The sequence below is a fragment of the Pristiophorus japonicus genome, chromosome 8 (genome assembly GCF_044704955.1).
Source record: "Pristiophorus japonicus isolate sPriJap1 chromosome 8, sPriJap1.hap1, whole genome shotgun sequence".
NCBI classification, from domain to species: Eukaryota; Metazoa; Chordata; class Chondrichthyes; family Pristiophoridae; genus Pristiophorus; species Pristiophorus japonicus.
The window spans coordinates 175,590,573-175,608,862 of record NC_091984.1 but is presented as its reverse complement, the minus strand read 5'-3'; the positions used below and the strand labels follow the sequence as shown (position 1 = coordinate 175,608,862).

At 45.6% G+C, this 18,290-nt stretch overlaps 17 non-coding genes across 17 annotated transcripts; all 17 read left to right on the top strand.

Annotated features, from left to right (window-relative positions):
* Positions 1-550: 550 nt before the first annotated feature.
* On the top strand, positions 551-632 carry trnal-cag (transfer RNA leucine (anticodon CAG)). Its single transcript has one exon. It is a non-coding gene; the product is annotated as a tRNA-Leu (tRNA).
* A 973-nt stretch (positions 633-1,605) lies between these two features.
* trnal-cag (transfer RNA leucine (anticodon CAG)) lies at positions 1,606-1,687 on the top strand. Its single transcript has one exon. It is a non-coding gene; the product is annotated as a tRNA-Leu (tRNA).
* A 973-nt stretch (positions 1,688-2,660) lies between these two features.
* Positions 2,661-2,742, top strand: trnal-cag (transfer RNA leucine (anticodon CAG)). The gene has a single exon. It is a non-coding gene; the product is annotated as a tRNA-Leu (tRNA).
* Positions 2,743-3,715: 973 nt separating this feature from the next.
* Positions 3,716-3,797, top strand: trnal-cag (transfer RNA leucine (anticodon CAG)). The gene has a single exon. It is a non-coding gene; the product is annotated as a tRNA-Leu (tRNA).
* A 973-nt stretch (positions 3,798-4,770) lies between these two features.
* Positions 4,771-4,852, top strand: trnal-cag (transfer RNA leucine (anticodon CAG)). Its single transcript has one exon. It is a non-coding gene; the product is annotated as a tRNA-Leu (tRNA).
* A 973-nt stretch (positions 4,853-5,825) lies between these two features.
* Positions 5,826-5,907, top strand: trnal-cag (transfer RNA leucine (anticodon CAG)). The gene has a single exon. It is a non-coding gene; the product is annotated as a tRNA-Leu (tRNA).
* Positions 5,908-6,880: 973 nt separating this feature from the next.
* On the top strand, positions 6,881-6,962 carry trnal-cag (transfer RNA leucine (anticodon CAG)). Its single transcript has one exon. It is a non-coding gene; the product is annotated as a tRNA-Leu (tRNA).
* Positions 6,963-7,935: 973 nt separating this feature from the next.
* trnal-cag (transfer RNA leucine (anticodon CAG)) lies at positions 7,936-8,017 on the top strand. Its single transcript has one exon. It is a non-coding gene; the product is annotated as a tRNA-Leu (tRNA).
* A 973-nt stretch (positions 8,018-8,990) lies between these two features.
* Positions 8,991-9,072, top strand: trnal-cag (transfer RNA leucine (anticodon CAG)). The gene has a single exon. It is a non-coding gene; the product is annotated as a tRNA-Leu (tRNA).
* Positions 9,073-10,045: 973 nt separating this feature from the next.
* On the top strand, positions 10,046-10,127 carry trnal-cag (transfer RNA leucine (anticodon CAG)). The gene has a single exon. It is a non-coding gene; the product is annotated as a tRNA-Leu (tRNA).
* Positions 10,128-11,100: 973 nt separating this feature from the next.
* On the top strand, positions 11,101-11,182 carry trnal-cag (transfer RNA leucine (anticodon CAG)). The gene has a single exon. It is a non-coding gene; the product is annotated as a tRNA-Leu (tRNA).
* A 973-nt stretch (positions 11,183-12,155) lies between these two features.
* trnal-cag (transfer RNA leucine (anticodon CAG)) lies at positions 12,156-12,237 on the top strand. Its single transcript has one exon. It is a non-coding gene; the product is annotated as a tRNA-Leu (tRNA).
* Positions 12,238-13,210: 973 nt separating this feature from the next.
* On the top strand, positions 13,211-13,292 carry trnal-cag (transfer RNA leucine (anticodon CAG)). Its single transcript has one exon. It is a non-coding gene; the product is annotated as a tRNA-Leu (tRNA).
* Positions 13,293-14,265: 973 nt separating this feature from the next.
* On the top strand, positions 14,266-14,347 carry trnal-cag (transfer RNA leucine (anticodon CAG)). Its single transcript has one exon. It is a non-coding gene; the product is annotated as a tRNA-Leu (tRNA).
* A 973-nt stretch (positions 14,348-15,320) lies between these two features.
* On the top strand, positions 15,321-15,402 carry trnal-cag (transfer RNA leucine (anticodon CAG)). The gene has a single exon. It is a non-coding gene; the product is annotated as a tRNA-Leu (tRNA).
* Positions 15,403-16,375: 973 nt separating this feature from the next.
* On the top strand, positions 16,376-16,457 carry trnal-cag (transfer RNA leucine (anticodon CAG)). Its single transcript has one exon. It is a non-coding gene; the product is annotated as a tRNA-Leu (tRNA).
* Positions 16,458-17,430: 973 nt separating this feature from the next.
* Positions 17,431-17,512, top strand: trnal-cag (transfer RNA leucine (anticodon CAG)). Its single transcript has one exon. It is a non-coding gene; the product is annotated as a tRNA-Leu (tRNA).
* Positions 17,513-18,290: the final 778 nt, after the last annotated feature.

Sequence of the window (18,290 nt, the reverse complement as noted above, 5' to 3'; positions counted from 1 at the left end):
TCCTTCCTCCTGTGCAATCACACAACACGTACATTGTTACGACATCACTTAACAGGCAGCGCCAGTCATTAAGTTTATCATGCCTGCAATGCAACCAACACACGTATTTCTCACAACAGCTCGCATTTTGCCAGCTATCGGGTAAAATTTTCTGCAGTGTGTTGGCGCCTTTCATGTCCCAAAACGCTTTACAGCCAATGAAGTATTTTTAAAGTGAGTCACTGTTGTAATGTGGGAAATGGCGCAGCCAGGATGCACACAGCACGATCCCACAAACAGCAATGTGTTCATGACCAGATAATCTGTTTTTGTCAGTGATGTTGATATAGGAATAAATATTGAATGAATGTTGTAACTGGTTTGTCCCAACATGCACCTAATTTCTGTTGTTGCCCTGTGGATACGTAGGTTCCTGTGACCGGTATGTTGCAAAATCGTTTCTCGAGAGTTCACTGTCTACCACTTTAATTGCCTTAATTATTATTTTCCGCATAACAAAGTCACATTACACTCAACGGTCACTCATTCCAGAACAGAAGCTGCTTCCAGTGGTAGCGTGGCCGAGCGGTCTAAGGCGCTGGATCCAGGTTCCAGTCTCTTCGGAGGCGTGGGTTCAAATCCCACCGCTGCCAGAATTTTCCCTGCGTAACACTTGCATTCTGTCAGCACAAGCATGGGCACCTGTTTCACAATGGGGCCATTTTGGTGTGGAAAAGTAGTTGGACTGTGAGCGGTGCCTTTAGTTTGTTGGCAAATGGCAATACCATCGAAGTGTTTGATGTCACCACTTGAAAATTGAAGGCCAGTTGAGCATGCTTTTTGCACGCTGGCCGCATTTGTGTGGATAAAAAGTAAATGTCAGAAGTGGGATTGGAAACCACGCCGCTAGAAGTGGGCTTGGCACCCACGTCCCAGAATACACCAACCTTTGGTAAGGTAAGGGTTACAATCTTTGAGTTTGGCACCTTAAACCACTCGGCTATTTTGATAATGAACCGACTGTAACTGCAGAAAAGCGTACTCCAATTCTGCACATTTACTGAGTTGCATCACAATCCTTCCTCCTGTGCAATCACACAACACGTACATTGTTACGACATCACTTAACAGGCAGCGCCAGTCATTAAGTTTATCATGCCTGCAATGCAACCAACACACGTATTTCTCACAACAGCTCGCATTTTGCCAGCTATCGGGTAAAGTTTTCTGCAGTGTGTTGGCGCCTTTCATGTCCCAAAACGCTTTACAGCCAATGAAGTATTTTTAAAGTGAGTCACTGTTGTAATGTGGGAAATGGCGCAGCCAGTATGCACCCAGCACGATCCCACAAACAGCAATGTGTTCATGACCAGATAATCTGTTTTTGTCAGTGATGTTGATATAGGAATAAATATTGAATGAATGTTGTAACTGGTTTGTCCCAACATGCACCTAATTTCTGTTGTTGCCCTGTGGATACGTAGGTTCCTGTGACCGGTATGTTGCAAAATCGTTTCTCGAGAGTTCACTGTCTACCACTTTAATTGCCTTAATTATTATTTTCCGCATAACAAAGTCACATTACACTCAACGGTCACTCGTTCCAGAACAGAAGCTGCTTCCAGTGGTAGCGTGGCCGAGCGGTCTAAGGCGCTGGATCCAGGTTCCAGTCTCTTCGGAGGCGTGGGTTCAAATCCCACCGCTGCCAGAATTTTCCCTGCGTAACACTTGCATTCTGTCAGCACAAGCATGGGCACCTGTTTCACAATGGGGCCATTTTGGTGTGGAAAAGTAGTTGGACTGTGAGCGGTGCCTTTAGTTTGTTGGCAAATGGCAATACCATCGAAGTGTTTGATGTCACCACTTGAAAATTGAAGGCCAGTTGAGCATGCTTTTTGCACGCTGGCCGCATTTGTGTGGATAAAAAGTAAATGTCAGAAGTGGGATTGGAAACCACGCCGCTAGAAGTGGGCTTGGCACCCACGTCCCAGAATACACCAACCTTTGGTAAGGTAAGGGTTACAATCTTTGAGTTTGGCACCTTAAACCACTCGGCTATTTTGATAATGAACCGACTGTAACTGCAGAAAAGCGTACTCCAATTCTGCACATTTACTGAGTTGCATCACAATCCTTCCTCCTGTGCAATCACACAACACGTACATTGTTACGACATCACTTAACAGGCAGCGCCAATCATTAAGTTTATCATGCCTGCAATGCAACCAACACACGTATTTCTCACAACAGCTCGCATTTTGCCAGCTATCGGGTAAAATTTTCTGCAGTGTGTTGGCGCCTTTCATGTCCCAAAACGCTTTACAGCCAATGAAGTATTTTTAAAGTGAGTCACTGTTGTAATGTGGGAAATGGCGCAGCCAGGATGCACACAGCACGATCCCACAAACAGCAATGTGTTCATGACCAGATAATCTGTTTTTGTCAGTGATGTTGATATAGGAATAAATATTGAATGAATGTTGTAACTGGTTTGTCCCAACATGCACCTAATTTCTGTTGTTGCCCTGTGGATACGTAGGTTCCTGTGACCGGTATGTTGCAAAATCGTTTCTCGAGAGTTCACTGTCTACCACTTTAATTGCCTTAATTATTATTTTCCGCATAACAAAGTCACATTACACTCAACGGTCACTCGTTCCAGAACAGAAGCTGCTTCCAGTGGTAGCGTGGCCGAGCGGTCTAAGGCGCTGGATCCAGGTTCCAGTCTCTTCGGAGGCGTGGGTTCAAATCCCACCGCTGCCAGAATTTTCCCTGCGTAACACTTGCATTCTGTCAGCACAAGCATGGGCACCTGTTTCACAATGGGGCCATTTTGGTGTGGAAAAGTAGTTGGACTGTGAGCGGTGCCTTTCGTTTGTTGGCAAATGGCAATACCATCGAAGAGTTTGATGTCACCACTTGAAAATTGAAGGCCAGTTGAGCATGCTTTTTGCACGCTGGCCGCATTTGTGTGGATAAAAAGTAAATGTCAGAAGTGGGATTGGAAACCACGCCGCTAGAAGTGGGCTTGGCACCCACGTCCCAGAATACACCAACCTTTGGTAAGGTAAGGGTTACAGTCTTTGAGTTTGGCACCTTAAACCACTCGGCCACCCTGACAATGAACCGACTGTAACTGCAGAAAAGCGTGCTCCAATTCTGCACATTTACTGAGTTGCATCACAATCCTTCCTCCTGTGCAATCACACAACACGTACATTGTTACGACATCACTTAACAGGCAGCGCCAGTCATTAAGTTTATCATGCCTGCAATGCAACCAACACACGTATTTCTCACAACAGCTCGCATTTTGCCAGCTATCGGGTAAAGTTTTCTGCAGTGTGTTGGCGCCTTTCATGTCCCAAAACGCTTTACAGCCAATGAAGTATTTTTAAAGTGAGTCACTGTTGTAATGTGGGAAATGGCGCAGCCAGTATGCACCCAGCACGATCCCACAAACAGCAATGTGTTCATGACCAGATAATCTGTTTTTGTCAGTGATGTTGATATAGGAATAAATATTGAATGAATGTTGTAACTGGTTTGTCCCAACATGCACCTAATTTCTGTTGTTGCCCTGTGGATACGTAGGTTCCTGTGACCGGTATGTTGCAAAATCGTTTCTCGAGAGTTCACTGTCTACCACTTTAATTGCCTTAATTATTATTTTCCGCATAACAAAGTCACATTACACTCAACGGTCACTCGTTCCAGAACAGAAGCTGCTTCCAGTGGTAGCGTGGCCGAGCGGTCTAAGGCGCTGGATCCAGGTTCCAGTCTCTTCGGAGGCGTGGGTTCAAATCCCACCGCTGCCAGAATTTTCCCTGCGTAACACTTGCATTCTGTCAGCACAAGCATGGGCACCTGTTTCACAATGGGGCCATTTTGGTGTGGAAAAGTAGTTGGACTGTGAGCGGTGCCTTTAGTTTGTTGGCAAATGGCAATACCATCGAAGTGTTTGATGTCACCACTTGAAAATTGAAGGCCAGTTGAGCATGCTTTTTGCACGCTGGCCGCATTTGTGTGGATAAAAAGTAAATGTCAGAAGTGGGATTGGAAACCACGCCGCTAGAAGTGGGCTTGGCACCCACGTCCCAGAATACACCAACCTTTGGTAAGGTAAGGGTTACAATCTTTGAGTTTGGCACCTTAAACCACTCGGCTATTTTGATAATGAACCGACTGTAACTGCAGAAAAGCGTACTCCAATTCTGCACATTTACTGAGTTGCATCACAATCCTTCCTCCTGTGCAATCACACAACACGTACATTGTTACGACATCACTTAACAGGCAGCGCCAGTCATTAAGTTTATCATGCCTGCAATGCAACCAACACACGTATTTCTCACAACAGCTCGCATTTTGCCAGCTATCGGGTAAAATTTTCTGCAGTGTGTTGGCGCCTTTCATGTCCCAAAACGCTTTACAGCCAATGAAGTATTTTTAAAGTGAGTCACTGTTGTAATGTGGGAAATGGCGCAGCCAGTATGCACACAGCACGATCCCACAAACAGCAATGTGTTCATGACCAGATAATCTGTTTTTGTCAGTGATGTTGATATAGGAATAAATATTGAATGAATGTTGTAACTGGTTTGTCCCAACATGCACCTAATTTCTGTTGTTGCCCTGTGGATACGTAGGTTCCTGTGACCGGTATGTTGCAAAATCGTTTCTCGAGAGTTCACTGTCTACCACTTTAATTGCCTTAATTATTATTTTCCGCATGGCAAAGTCACATTTCACTCAACGTTCACTCGTTCCAGAACAGAAGCTGCGTCCAGTGGTAGCGTGGCCGAGCGGTCTAAGGCGCTGGATCCAGGTTCCAGTCTCTTCGGAGGCGTGGGTTCAAATCCCACCGCTGCCAGAATTTTCCCTGCGTAACACTTGCATTCTGTCAGCACAAGCATGGGCACCTGTTTCACAATGGGGCCATTTTGGTGTGGAAAAGTAGTTGGACTGTGAGCGGTGCCTTCAGTTTGTTGGCAAATGGCAATACCATCGAAGAGTTTGATGTCACCACTTGAAAATTGAAGGCCAGTTGTGCATGCTTTTTGCACGCTGGCCGCATTTGTGTGGATAAAAAGTAAATGTCAGAAGTGGGATTGGAAACCACGCCGCTAGAAGTGGGCTTGGCACCCACGTCCCAGAATACACCAACCTTTGGTAAGGTAAGGGTTACAGTCTTTGAGTTTGGCACCTTAAACCACTCGGCCACCCTGACAATGAACCGACTGTAACTGCAGAAAAGCGTGCTCCAATTCTGCACATTTACTGAGTTGCATCACAATCCTTCCTCCTGTGCAATCACACAACACGTACATTGTTACGACATCACTTAACAGGCAGCGCCAGTCATTAAGTTTATCATGCCTGCAATGCAACCAACACACGTATTTCTCACAACAGCTCGCATTTTGCCAGCTATCGGGTAAAGTTTTCTGCAGTGTGTTGGCGCCTTTCATGTCCCAAAACGCTTTACAGCCAATGAAGTATTTTTAAAGTGAGTCACTGTTGTAATGTGGGAAATGGCGCAGCCAGGATGCACACAGCACGATCCCACAAACAGCAATGTGTTCATGACCAGATAATCTGTTTTTGTCAGTGATGTTGATATAGGAATAAATATTGAATGAATGTTGTAACTGGTTTGTCCCAACATGCACCTAATTTCTGTTGTTGCCCTGTGGATACGTAGGTTCCTGTGACCGGTATGTTGCAAAATCGTTTCTCGAGAGTTCACTGTCTACCACTTTAATTGCCTTAATTATTATTTTCCGCATAACAAAGTCACATTACACTCAACGGTCACTCGTTCCAGAACAGAAGCTGCTTCCAGTGGTAGCGTGGCCGAGCGGTCTAAGGCGCTGGATCCAGGTTCCAGTCTCTTCGGAGGCGTGGGTTCAAATCCCACCGCTGCCAGAATTTTCCCTGCGTAACACTTGCATTCTGTCAGCACAAGCATGGGCACCTGTTTCACAATGGGGCCATTTTGGTGTGGAAAAGTAGTTGGACTGTGAGCGGTGCCTTTAGTTTGTTGGCAAATGGCAATACCATCGAAGTGTTTGATGTCACCACTTGAAAATTGAAGGCCAGTTGAGCATGCTTTTTGCACGCTGGCCGCATTTGTGTGGATAAAAAGTAAATGTCAGAAGTGGGATTGGAAACCACGCCGCTAGAAGTGGGCTTGGCACCCACGTCCCAGAATACACCAACCTTTGGTAAGGTAAGGGTTACAATCTTTGAGTTTGGCACCTTAAACCACTCGGCTATTTTGATGATGAACCGACTGTAACTGCAGAAAAGCGTACTCCAATTCTGCACATTTACTGAGTTGCATCACAATCCTTCCTCCTGTGCAATCACACAACACGTACATTGTTACGACATCACTTAACAGGCAGCGCCAGTCATTAAGTTTATCATGCCTGCAATGCAACCAACACACGTATTTCTCACAACAGCTCGCATTTTGCCAGCTATCGGGTAAAATTTTCTGCAGTGTGTTGGCGCCTTTCATGTCCCAAAACGCTTTACAGCCAATGAAGTATTTTTAAAGTGAGTCACTGTTGTAATGTGGGAAATGGCGCAGCCAGTATGCACACAGCACGATCCCACAAACAGCAATGTGTTCATGACCAGATAATCTGTTTTTGTCAGTGATGTTGATATAGGAATAAATATTGAATGAATGTTGTAACTGGTTTGTCCCAACATGCACCTAATTTCTGTTGTTGCCCTGTGGATACGTAGGTTCCTGTGACCGGTATGTTGCAAAATCGTTTCTCGAGAGTTCACTGTCTACCACTTTAATTGCCTTAATTATTATTTTCCGCATAACAAAGTCACATTACACTCAACGGTCACTCGTTCCAGAACAGAAGCTGCTTCCAGTGGTAGCGTGGCCGAGCGGTCTAAGGCGCTGGATCCAGGTTCCAGTCTCTTCGGAGGCGTGGGTTCAAATCCCACCGCTGCCAGAATTTTCCCTGCGTAACACTTGCATTCTGTCAGCACAAGCATGGGCACCTGTTTCACAATGGGGCCATTTTGGTGTGGAAAAGTAGTTGGACTGTGAGCGGTGCCTTCAGTTTGTTGGCAAATGGCAATACCATCGAAGAGTTTGATGTCACCACTTGAAAATTGAAGGCCAGTTGTGCATGCTTTTTGCACGCTGGCCGCATTTGTGTGGATAAAAAGTAAATGTCAGAAGTGGGATTGGAAACCACGCCGCTAGAAGTGGGCTTGGCACCCACGTCCCAGAATACACCAACCTTTGGTAAGGTAAGGGTTACAGTCTTTGAGTTTGGCACCTTAAACCACTCGGCCACCCTGACAATGAACCGACTGTAACTGCAGAAAAGCGTGCTCCAATTCTGCACATTTACTGAGTTGCATCACAATCCTTCCTCCTGTGCAATCACACAACACGTACATTGTTACGACATCACTTAACAGGCAGCGCCAGTCATTAAGTTTATCATGCCTGCAATGCAACCAACACACGTATTTCTCACAACAGCTCGCATTTTGCCAGCTATCGGGTAAAATTTTCTGCAGTGTGTTGGCGCCTTTCATGTCCCAAAACGCTTTACAGCCAATGAAGTATTTTTAAAGTGAGTAACTGTTGTAATGTGGGAAATGGCGCAGCCAGGATGCACACAGCACGATCCCACAAACAGCAATGTGTTCATGACCAGATAATCTGTTTTTGTCAGTGATGTTGATATAGGAATAAATATTGAATGAATGTTGTAACTGGTTTGTCCCAACATGCACCTAATTTCTGTTGTTGCCCTGTGGATACGTAGGTTCCTGTGACCGGTATGTTGCAAAATCGTTTCTCGAGAGTTCACTGTCTACCACTTTAATTGCCTTAATTATTATTTTCCGCATGGCAAAGTCACATTTCACTCAACGTTCACTCGTTCCAGAACAGAAGCTGCGTCCAGTGGTAGCGTGGCCGAGCGGTCTAAGGCGCTGGATCCAGGTTCCAGTCTCTTCGGAGGCGTGGGTTCAAATCCCACCGCTGCCAGAATTTTCCCTGCGTAACACTTGCATTCTGTCAGCACAAGCATGGGCACCTGTTTCACAATGGGGCCATTTTGGTGTGGAAAAGTAGTTGGACTGTGAGCGGTGCCTTCAGTTTGTTGGCAAATGGCAATACCATCGAAGAGTTTGATGTCACCACTTGAAAATTGAAGGCCAGTTGTGCATGCTTTTTGCACGCTGGCCGCATTTGTGTGGATAAAAAGTAAATGTCAGAAGTGGGATTGGAAACCACGCCGCTAGAAGTGGGCTTGGCACCCACGTCCCAGAATACACCAACCTTTGGTAAGGTAAGGGTTACAGTCTTTGAGTTTGGCACCTTAAACCACTCGGCCACCCTGACAATGAACCGACTGTAACTGCAGAAAAGCGTGCTCCAATTCTGCACATTTACTGAGTTGCATCACAATCCTTCCTCCTGTGCAATCACACAACACGTACATTGTTACGACATCACTTAACAGGCAGCGCCAGTCATTAAGTTTATCATGCCTGCAATGCAACCAACACACGTATTTCTCACAACAGCTCGCATTTTGCCAGCTATCGGGTAAAATTTTCTGCAGTGTGTTGGCGCCTTTCATGTCCCAAAACGCTTTACAGCCAATGAAGTATTTTTAAAGTGAGTCACTGTTGTAATGTGGGAAATGGCGCAGCCAGGATGCACACAGCACGATCCCACAAACAGCAATGTGTTCATGACCAGATAATCTGTTTTTGTCAGTGATGTTGATATAGGAATAAATATTGAATGAATGTTGTAACTGGTTTGTCCCAACATGCACCTAATTTCTGTTGTTGCCCTGTGGATACGTAGGTTCCTGTGACCGGTATGTTGCAAAATCGTTTCTCGAGAGTTCACTGTCTACCACTTTAATTGCCTTAATTATTATTTTCCGCATAACAAAGTCACATTACACTCAACGGTCACTCGTTCCAGAACAGAAGCTGCTTCCAGTGGTAGCGTGGCCGAGCGGTCTAAGGCGCTGGATCCAGGTTCCAGTCTCTTCGGAGGCGTGGGTTCAAATCCCACCGCTGCCAGAATTTTCCCTGCGTAACACTTGCATTCTGTCAGCACAAGCATGGGCACCTGTTTCACAATGGGGCCATTTTGGTGTGGAAAAGTAGTTGGACTGTGAGCGGTGCCTTCAGTTTGTTGGCAAATGGCAATACCATCGAAGAGTTTGATGTCACCACTTGAAAATTGAAGGCCAGTTGTGCATGCTTTTTGCACGCTGGCCGCATTTGTGTGGATAAAAAGTAAATGTCAGAAGTGGGATTGGAAACCACGCCGCTAGAAGTGGGCTTGGCACCCACGTCCCAGAATACACCAACCTTTGGTAAGGTAAGGGTTACAGTCTTTGAGTTTGGCACCTTAAACCACTCGGCCACCCTGACAATGAACCGACTGTAACTGCAGAAAAGCGTGCTCCAATTCTGCACATTTACTGAGTTGCATCACAATCCTTCCTCCTGTGCAATCACACAACACGTACATTGTTACGACATCACTTAACAGGCAGCGCCAGTCATTAAGTTTATCATGCCTGCAATGCAACCAACACACGTATTTCTCACAACAGCTCGCATTTTGCCAGCTATCGGGTAAAATTTTCTGCAGTGTGTTGGCGCCTTTCATGTCCCAAAACGCTTTACAGCCAATGAAGTATTTTTAAAGTGAGTCACTGTTGTAATGTGGGAAATGGCGCAGCCAGGATGCACACAGCACGATCCCACAAACAGCAATGTGTTCATGACCAGATAATCTGTTTTTGTCAGTGATGTTGATATAGGAATAAATATTGAATGAATGTTGTAACTGGTTTGTCCCAACATGCACCTAATTTCTGTTGTTGCCCTGTGGATACGTAGGTTCCTGTGACCGGTATGTTGCAAAATCGTTTCTCGAGAGTTCACTGTCTACCACTTTAATTGCCTTAATTATTATTTTCCGCATAACAAAGTCACATTACACTCAACGGTCACTCGTTCCAGAACAGAAGCTGCTTCCAGTGGTAGCGTGGCCGAGCGGTCTAAGGCGCTGGATCCAGGTTCCAGTCTCTTCGGAGGCGTGGGTTCAAATCCCACCGCTGCCAGAATTTTCCCTGCGTAACACTTGCATTCTGTCAGCACAAGCATGGGCACCTGTTTCACAATGGGGCCATTTTGGTGTGGAAAAGTAGTTGGACTGTGAGCGGTGCCTTTAGTTTGTTGGCAAATGGCAATACCATCGAAGTGTTTGATGTCACCACTTGAAAATTGAAGGCCAGTTGAGCATGCTTTTTGCACGCTGGCCGCATTTGTGTGGATAAAAAGTAAATGTCAGAAGTGGGATTGGAAACCACGCCGCTAGAAGTGGGCTTGGCACCCACGTCCCAGAATACACCAACCTTTGGTAAGGTAAGGGTTACAGTCTTTGAGTTTGGCACCTTAAACCACTCGGCCACCCTGACAATGAACCGACTGTAACTGCAGAAAAGCGTGCTCCAATTCTGCACATTTACTGAGTTGCATCACAATCCTTCCTCCTGTGCAATCACACAACACGTACATTGTTACGACATCACTTAACAGGCAGCGCCAATCATTAAGTTTATCATGCCTGCAATGCAACCAACACACGTATTTCTCACAACAGCTCGCATTTTGCCAGCTATCGGGTAAAATTTTCTGCAGTGTGTTGGCGCCTTTCATGTCCCAAAACGCTTTACAGCCAATGAAGTATTTTTAAAGTGAGTCACTGTTGTAATGTGGGAAATGGCGCAGCCAGTATGCACACAGCACGATCCCACAAACAGCAATGTGTTCATGACCAGATAATCTGTTTTTGTCAGTGATGTTGATATAGGAATAAATATTGAATGAATGTTGTAACTGGTTTGTCCCAACATGCACCTAATTTCTGTTGTTGCCCTGTGGATACGTAGGTTCCTGTGACCGGTATGTTGCAAAATCGTTTCTCGAGAGTTCACTGTCTACCACTTTAATTGCCTTAATTATTATTTTCCGCATAACAAAGTCACATTACACTCAACGGTCACTCGTTCCAGAACAGAAGCTGCTTCCAGTGGTAGCGTGGCCGAGCGGTCTAAGGCGCTGGATCCAGGTTCCAGTCTCTTCGGAGGCGTGGGTTCAAATCCCACTGCTGCCAGAATTTTCCCTGCGTAACACTTGCATTCTGTCAGCACAAGCATGGGCACCTGTTTCACAATGGGGCCATTTTGGTGTGGAAAAGTAGTTGGACTGTGAGCGGTGCCTGCAGTTTGTTGGCAAATGGCAATACCATCGAAGAGTTTGATGTCACCACTTGAAAATTGAAGGCCAGTTGTGCATGCTTTTTGCACGCTGGCCGCATTTGTGTGGATAAAAAGTAAATGTCAGAAGTGGGATTGGAAACCACGCCGCTAGAAGTGGGCTTGGCACCCACGTCCCAGAATACACCAACCTTTGGTAAGGTAAGGGTTACAGTCTTTGAGTTTGGCACCTTAAACCACTCGGCCACCCTGACAATGAACCGACTGTAACTGCAGAAAAGCGTGCTCCAATTCTGCACATTTACTGAGTTGCATCACAATCCTTCCTCCTGTGCAATCACACAACACGTACATTGTTACGACATCACTTAACAGGCAGCGCCAGTCATTAAGTTTATCATGCCTGCAATGCAACCAACACACGTATTTCTCACAACAGCTCGCATTTTGCCAGCTATCGGGTAAAATTTTCTGCAGTGTGTTGGCGCCTTTCATGTCCCAAAACGCTTTACAGCCAATGAAGTATTTTTAAAGTGAGTCACTGTTGTAATGTGGGAAATGGCGCAGCCAGGATGCACACAGCACGATCCCACAAACAGCAATGTGTTCATGACCAGATAATCTGTTTTTGTCAGTGATGTTGATATAGGAATAAATATTGAATGAATGTTGTAACTGGTTTGTCCCAACATGCACCTAATTTCTGTTGTTGCCCTGTGGATACGTAGGTTCCTGTGACCGGTATGTTGCAAAATCGTTTCTCGAGAGTTCACTGTCTACCACTTTAATTGCCTTAATTATTATTTTCCGCATAACAAAGTCACATTACACTCAACGGTCACTCGTTCCAGAACAGAAGCTGCTTCCAGTGGTAGCGTGGCCGAGCGGTCTAAGGCGCTGGATCCAGGTTCCAGTCTCTTCGGAGGCGTGGGTTCAAATCCCACCGCTGCCAGAATTTTCCCTGCGTAACACTTGCATTCTGTCAGCACAAGCATGGGCACCTGTTTCACAATGGGGCCATTTTGGTGTGGAAAAGTAGTTGGACTGTGAGCGGTGCCTTTAGTTTGTTGGCAAATGGCAATACCATCGAAGTGTTTGATGTCACCACTTGAAAATTGAAGGCCAGTTGAGCATGCTTTTTGCACGCTGGCCGCATTTGTGTGGATAAAAAGTAAATGTCAGAAGTGGGATTGGAAACCACGCCGCTAGAAGTGGGCTTGGCACCCACGTCCCAGAATACACCAACCTTTGGTAAGGTAAGGGTTACAGTCTTTGAGTTTGGCACCTTAAACCACTCGGCCACCCTGACAATGAACTGACTGTAACTGCAGAAAAGCGTGCTCCAATTCTGCACATTTACTGAGTTGCATCACAATCCTTCCTCCTGTGCAATCACACAACACGTACATTGTTACGACATCACTTAACAGGCAGCGCCAATCATTAAGTTTATCATGCCTGCAATGCAACCAACACACGTATTTCTCACAACAGCTCGCATTTTGCCAGCTATCGGGTAAAGTTTTCTGCAGTGTGTTGGCGCCTTTCATGTCCCAAAACGCTTTACAGCCAATGAAGTATTTTTAAAGTGAGTCACTGTTGTAATGTGGGAAATGGCGCAGCCAGTATGCACACAGCACGATCCCACAAACAGCAATGTGTTCATGACCAGATAATCTGTTTTTGTCAGTGATGTTGATATAGGAATAAATATTGAATGAATGTTGTAACTGGTTTGTCCCAACATGCACCTAATTTCTGTTGTTGCCCTGTGGATACGTAGGTTCCTGTGACCGGTATGTTGCAAAATCGTTTCTCGAGAGTTCACTGTCTACCACTTTAATTGCCTTAATTATTATTTTCCGCATAACAAAGTCACATTACACTCAACGGTCACTCGTTCCAGAACAGAAGCTGCTTCCAGTGGTAGCGTGGCCGAGCGGTCTAAGGCGCTGGATCCAGGTTCCAGTCTCTTCGGAGGCGTGGGTTCAAATCCCACCGCTGCCAGAATTTTCCCTGCGTAACACTTGCATTCTGTCAGCACAAGCATGGGCACCTGTTTCACAATGGGGCCATTTTGGTGTGGAAAAGTAGTTGGACTGTGAGCGGTGCCTTTAGTTTGTTGGCAAATGGCAATACCATCGAAGAGTTTGATGTCACCACTTGAAAATTGAAGGCCAGTTGTGCATGCTTTTTGCACGCTGGCCGCATTTGTGTGGATAAAAAGTAAATGTCAGAAGTGGGATTGGAAACCACGCCGCTAGAAGTGGGCTTGGCACCCACGTCCCAGAATACACCAACCTTTGGTAAGGTAAGGGTTACAGTCTTTGAGTTTGGCACCTTAAACCACTCGGCCACCCTGACAATGAACCGACTGTAACTGCAGAAAAGCGTGCTCCAATTCTGCACATTTACTGAGTTGCATCACAATCCTTCCTCCTGTGCAATCACACAACACGTACATTGTTACGACATCACTTAACAGGCAGCGCCAGTCATTAAGTTTATCATGCCTGCAATGCAACCAACACACGTATTTCTCACAACAGCTCGCATTTTGCCAGCTATCGGGTAAAATTTTCTGCAGTGTGTTGGCGCCTTTCATGTCCCAAAACGCTTTACAGCCAATGAAGTATTTTTAAAGTGAGTCACTGTTGTAATGTGGGAAATGGCGCAGCCAGGATGCACACAGCACGATCCCACAAACAGCAATGTGTTCATGACCAGATAATCTGTTTTTGTCAGTGATGTTGATATAGGAATAAATATTGAATGAATGTTGTAACTGGTTTGTCCCAACATGCACCTAATTTCTGTTGTTGCCCTGTGGATACGTAGGTTCCTGTGACCGGTATGTTGCAAAATCGTTTCTCGAGAGTTCACTGTCTACCACTTTAATTGCCTTAATTATTATTTTCCGCATGGCAAAGTCACATTTCACTCAACGTTCACTCGTTCCAGAACAGAAGCTGCGTCCAGTGGTAGCGTGGCCGAGCGGTCTAAGGCGCTGGATCCAGGTTCCAGTCTCTTCGGAGGCGTGGGTTCAAATCCCACCGCTGCCAGAATTTTCCCTGCGTAACACTTGCATTCTGTCAGCACAAGCATGGGCACCTGTTTCACAATGGGGCCATTTTGGTGTGGAAAAGTAGTTGGACTGTGAGCGGTGCCTTCAGTTTGTTGGCAAATGACAATACCATCGAAGAGTTTGATGTCACCACTTGAAAATTGAAGGCCAGTTGTGCATGCTTTTTGCACGCTGGCCGCATTTGTGTGGATAAAAAGTAAATGTCAGAAGTGGGATTGGAAACCACGCCGCTAGAAGTGGGCTTGGCACCCACGTCCCAGAATACACCAACCTTTGGTAAGGTAAGGGTTACAGTCTTTGAGTTTGGCACCTTAAACCACTCGGCCACCCTGACAATGAACCGACTGTAACTGCAGAAAAGCGTGCTCCAATTCTGCACATTTACTGAGTTGCATCACAATCCTTCCTCCTGTGCAATCACACAACACGTACATTGTTACGACATCACTTAACAGGCAGCGCCAGTCATTAAGTTTATCATGCCTGTAATGCAACCAACACACGTATTTCTCACAACAGCTCGCATTTTGCCAGCTATCGGGTAAAATTTTCTGCAGTGTGTTGGCGCCTTTCATGTCCCAAAACGCTTTACAGCCAATGAAGTATTTTTAAAGTGAGTCACTGTTGTAATGTGGGAAATGGCGCAGCCAGGATGCACACAGCACGATCCCACAAACAGCAATGTGTTCATGACCAGATAATCTGTTTTTGTCAGTGATGTTGATATAGGAATAAATATTGAATGAATGTTGTAACTGGTTTGTCCCAACATGCACCTAATTTCTGTTGTTGCCCTGTGGATACGTAGTTTCCTGTGACCGGTATGTTGCAAAATCGTTTCTCGAGAGTTCACTGTCTACCACTTTAATTGCCTTAATTATTATTTTCCGCATAACAAAGTCACATTACACTCAACGGTCACTCGTTCCAGAACAGAAGCTGCTTCCAGTGGTAGCGTGGCCGAGCGGTCTAAGGCGCTGGATCCAGGTTCCAGTCTCTTCGGAGGCGTGGGTTCAAATCCCACCGCTGCCAGAATTTTCCCTGCGTAACACTTGCATTCTGTCAGCACAAGCATGGGCACCTGTTTCACAATGGGGCCATTTTGGTGTGGAAAAGTAGTTGGACTGTGAGCGGTGCCTTTAGTTTGTTGGCAAATGGCAATACCATCGAAGTGTTTGATGTCACCACTTGAAAATTGAAGGCCAGTTGAGCATGCTTTTTGCACGCTGGCCGCATTTGTGTGGATAAAAAGTAAATGTCAGAAGTGGGATTGGAAACCACGCCGCTAGAAGTGGGCTTGGCACCCACGTCCCAGAATACACCAACCTTTGGTAAGGTAAGGGTTACAGTCTTTGAGTTTGGCACCTTAAACCACTCGGCCACCCTGACAATGAACCGACTGTAACTGCAGAAAAGCGTGCTCCAATTCTGCACATTTACTGAGTTGCATCACAATCCTTCCTCCTGTGCAATCACACAACACGTACATTGTTACGACATCACTTAACAGGCAGCGCCAATCATTAAGTTTATCATGCCTGCAATGCAACCAACACACGTATTTCTCACAACAGCTCGCATTTTGCCAGCTATCGGGTAAAATTTTCTGCAGTGTGTTGGCGCCTTTCATGTCCCAAAACGCTTTACAGCCAATGAAGTATTTTTAAAGTGAGTCACTGTTGTAATGTGGGAAATGGCGCAGCCAGTATGCACACAGCACGATCCCACAAACAGCAATGTGTTCATGACCAGATAATCTGTTTTTGTCAGTGATGTTGATATAGGAATAAATATTGAATGAATGTTGTAACTGGTTTGTCCCAACATGCACCTAATTTCTGTTGTTGCCCTGTGGATACGTAGGTTCCTGTGACCGGTATGTTGCAAAATCGTTTCTCGAGAGTTCACTGTCTACCACTTTAATTGCCTTAATTATTATTTTCCGCATAACAAAGTCACATTACACTCAACGGTCACTCGTTCCAGAACAGAAGTTGCTTCCAGTGGTAGCGTGGCCGAGCGGTCTAAGGCGCTGGATCCAGGTTCCAGTCTCTTCGGAGGCGTGGGTTCAAATCCCACCGCTGCCAGAATTTTCCCTGCGTAACACTTGCATTCTGTCAGCACAAGCATGGGCACCTGTTTCACAATGGGGCCATTTTGGTGTGGAAAAGTAGTTGGACTGTGAGCGGTGCCTTTAGTTTGTTGGCAAATGGCAATACCATCGAAGTGTTTGATGTCACCACTTGAAAATTGAAGGCCAGTTGAGCATGCTTTTTGCACGCTGGCCGCATTTGTGTGGATAAAAAGTAAATGTCAGAAGTGGGATTGGAAACCACGCCGCTAGAAGTGGGCTTGGCACCCACGTCCCAGAATACACCAACCTTTGGTAAGGTAAGGGTTACAGTCTTTGAGTTTGGCACCTTAAACCACTCGGCCACCCTGACAATGAACCGACTGTAACTGCAGAAAAGCGTGCTCCAATTCTGCACATTTACTGAGTTGCATCACAATCCTTCCTCCTGTGCAATCACACAACACGTACATTGTTACGACATCACTTAACAGGCAGCGCCAATCATTAAGTTTATCATGCCTGCAATGCAACCAACACACGTATTTCTCACAACAGCTCGCATTTTGCCAGCTATCGGGTAAAATTTTCTGCAGTGTGTTGGCGCCTTTCATGTCCCAAAACGCTTTACAGCCAATGAAGTATTTTTAAAGTGAGTCACTGTTGTAATGTGGGAAATGGCGCAGCCAGTATGCACACAGCACGATCCCACAAACAGCAATGTGTTCATGACCAGATAATCTGTTTTTGTCAGTGATGTTGATATAGGAATAAATATTGAATGAATGTTGTAACTGGTTTGTCCCAACATGCACCTAATTTCTGTTGTTGCCCTGTGGATACGTAGGTTCCTGTGACCGGTATGTTGCAAAATCGTTTCTCGAGAGTTCACTGTCTACCACTTTAATTGCCTTAATTATTATTTTCCGCATAACAAAGTCACATTACACTCAACGGTCACTCGTTCCAGAACAGAAGTTGCTTCCAGTGGTAGCGTGGCCGAGCGGTCTAAGGCGCTGGATCCAGGTTCCAGTCTCTTCGGAGGCGTGGGTTCAAATCCCACCGCTGCCAGAATTTTCCCTGCGTAACACTTGCATTCTGTCAGCACAAGCATGGGCACCTGTTTCACAATGGGGCCATTTTGGTGTGGAAAAGTAGTTGGACTGTGAGCGGTGCCTTTAGTTTGTTGGCAAATGGCAATACCATCGAAGTGTTTGATGTCACCACTTGAAAATTGAAGGCCAGTTGAGCATGCTTTTTGCACGCTGGCCGCATTTGTGTGGATAAAAAGTAAATGTCAGAAGTGGGATTGGAAACCACGCCGCTAGAAGTGGGCTTGGCACCCACGTCCCAGAATACACCAACCTTTGGTAAGGTAAGGGTTACAGTCTTTGAGTTTGGCACCTTAAACCACTCGGCCACCCTGACAATGAACCGACTGTAACTGCAGAAAAGCGTGCTCCAATTCTGCACATTTACTGAGTTGCATCACAATCCTTCCTCCTGTGCAATCACACAACACGTACATTGTTACGACATCACTTAACAGGCAGCGCCAGTCATTAAGTTTATCATGCCTGCAATGCAACCAACACACGTATTTCTCACAACAGCTCGCATTTTGCCAGCTATCGGGTAAAATTTTCTGCAGTGTGTTGGCGCCTTTCATGTCCCAAAACGCTTTACAGCCAATGAAGTATTTTTAAAGTGAGTCACTGTTGTAATGTGGGAAATGGCGCAGCCAGTATGCACACAGCACGATCCCACAAACAGCAATGTGTTCATGACCAGATAATCTGTTTTTGTCAGTGATGTTGATATAGGAATAAATATTGAATGAATGTTGTAA